Here is a 2,616-nt window from a genome sequence, read left to right as displayed (position 1 = left end):
GGAAGAACGAACTCACCTTAACTGCAAAGCCGGAGAACTAAGCAACGCTAGCTCTCGCACAACACGGCAATCATTGTTATGCACAATATAGTTGTTCGACGTACTGGCCAGTACTGCCTCGATGCTCCCGAGATTCCAGTACAAAATACGCATGATGCTGAGGTTCCAAAGATCCTTTCGTGTAACATGTCATATCCTACTGAACCGCTACAACGACGCGGCTCGCCTGTTTGAATCGGCGGTTGGAGAATGTCGATGGCGATGAGGCAGATGTCGTTACGCTTCGGCTCGCGCTTGTTGGGAACTTCATTCTTGTTATATCCCTCAACATACGTGACCGATCATTATAATTCCCATGGAAAAGGTAAAATATGTTTTTTTATCTCTCTCTTTTGTTTATTGACTATGGTGCGATACGTGATGAGTCGTTACAAATATGATTAGAAAAGGTATGAATATGAGGGTATAAAATTAATATTATTATTATGAGGAAAGAGTGAGATAAGTACCACATCAAACAGGCCTTCCTGTACATGCGAACGGCACATGAACAAATTGGGTGCGCAGTATGTTGAGTAAAGACGCAACGACTTTTCCGTTCGTGATAAAAGTTGACAATATGTTGAAGGTACAATGTAGAACCGACGCAAATATTTGCTGCGTAAATCGTTAGTTGAGTGGCTCTGGGAAAATCAACGTTGTTCTTTATGTTCACAATCCACCATTGACCAGGTACAGTTGAAATAGCGTTGATTCAGCACTATCTATCTACATACAACATTGCTCAACATTAGTCAACATTAGTCAACGTGCATTCTACGTTACACCAACAGTCGGTGTTGACTAGCAGCTTATTCTGTGAAAGCTTTTTTATTTGTTCTGTTGTACATGTCTGAAGTGAGAAGTGATTTATTTAAGGATAGTTTATAACCTTTTTATGCAAAAAATGAAATTGCCATGTCTGAGAATGCTGGAAATGGCTGTTATCGACACACTAAATCCTTGTAAGGTAAAGAAATGTCATTGTTGTGATATTCGTAGTATATCCACAGAATATTCACTGGGGATATTTGTGACGTCTCATGGTGGATATACAGCGGACGTTGTGAGGATACGCGTGACATCTGTGATGTGTGAGACCAATTTGGGAGGTCTGTGGGATATTGATGGTTTGCTGCGTAACCTTCGATTCTAGCTTGAGTAATGGCAGCCACCTGTTCTAATTCCTCCCTATCACGTAACTGTCTCTTGCAAACCAGTGTAAACCATTCATCCCTGCGGATAGATTCTTTAACTCTATAAAGTTCTTTTCTGGTTAATCTAATTATCCTTTCATCATCCTGGTGAAAACAAACAAATGTGATAAATCTGTGATCTGAACACGATGGCTCCTCATGTACCGTCCAATCTCGAAAAGCCAAAGAAAACCTATCCTGTAACCAGTGAGACGTCAATCCAGGATTCACCGTTGGTAGTACTGAATGTGGCCAATGGTCCCGGTTCTCCCAAAACAGCTAAATTTTGTCCCAAGATGAAGTCTACCAATTCATTCCCCCGACTATCATTTATAGTCCCTCCCCAAATGACATTTTTGGCATTGAAGTCCCCAACTATTACAACAGGAAACTGCTTATTCTGCGTTTTAATCCCAGCTATGACGTTTAAACCCTGCCTAAGCCCAAACTGGGGCTGACGTAAATGTTAAACACCACCACCCTGAATCTCGACAAGGATGTAGCGCAGCCGTGACCCCGCCCATTTCGGTTCATTGATAATCTAACTGCAACAACATCCCTCTCCATCATCACCGGGAACATGTCACACTCAATGTCACCAATGACGGTGGCCACTTTCGCCTCAGCAGCACTACAGAATACATTAGCCCTATCAAAGTCACCATAGACCTGCCCTCTGACCAGATATGGTTCTTGAATACAAATAATATTAACCCACTCACGAGACCCGAACGCAATGGCCGCGTCCGTCGCAACCCTACCCCTACCCACATTAATTTGTAAAAATTTTAGTTTAATAGTAAATTACAATTTAAAATAAAAGAGACAAAGTTAGCTATGCCAAATTCTATGCTTCATCCGTTCCCTCTCGTAGTTGTAAATAGGGCAATCAGGGGTGTTGAACTGGTGGTGCACATCAAGTCGCTGAAATGCATATTGAAAACAACAGGAATTTAGTGGGTTCCAATGAGAAATCATTGTAAATGTCAATTTGAACGAAGTGGAACCGCGCTCAGTCGCACCCATTGGAGGCCAACCTAGCTTCCCACTGGCCAAATGTACAGCAGCAAGGATTTGCCCACTAAAGTCACATTGGAAGTCTCGTTACCGATGCACTTTTTGAATGTGCAATGACTACCCTGTTGCATCAGAAAGCATGTTTTCGCTGTACAAATGAATCACAGAAAATACCATTCCTGCTTGAACATTTATTCTTACATATATAAAAATACAGTAGATGTGAAAATATTGCAACCCAGTAAACCACGAACGTCTAACAGACATCTAGAACCGTGGATATTTTGGATATCTAGTAGACATCCGGCTATGTCCAGCTAATGTGGAATGGATGTACTATGGATCGTCGGAAGCTCATCCATAA

Source organism: Ornithodoros turicata, unplaced genomic scaffold (assembly GCF_037126465.1).
Source record: "Ornithodoros turicata isolate Travis unplaced genomic scaffold, ASM3712646v1 ctg00001192.1, whole genome shotgun sequence".
Taxonomy (NCBI): Eukaryota; Metazoa; Arthropoda; class Arachnida; order Ixodida; family Argasidae; genus Ornithodoros; species Ornithodoros turicata.
The sequence above is the reverse complement of the archived record's forward strand: the minus strand, read 5'-3'. Positions refer to the sequence as shown.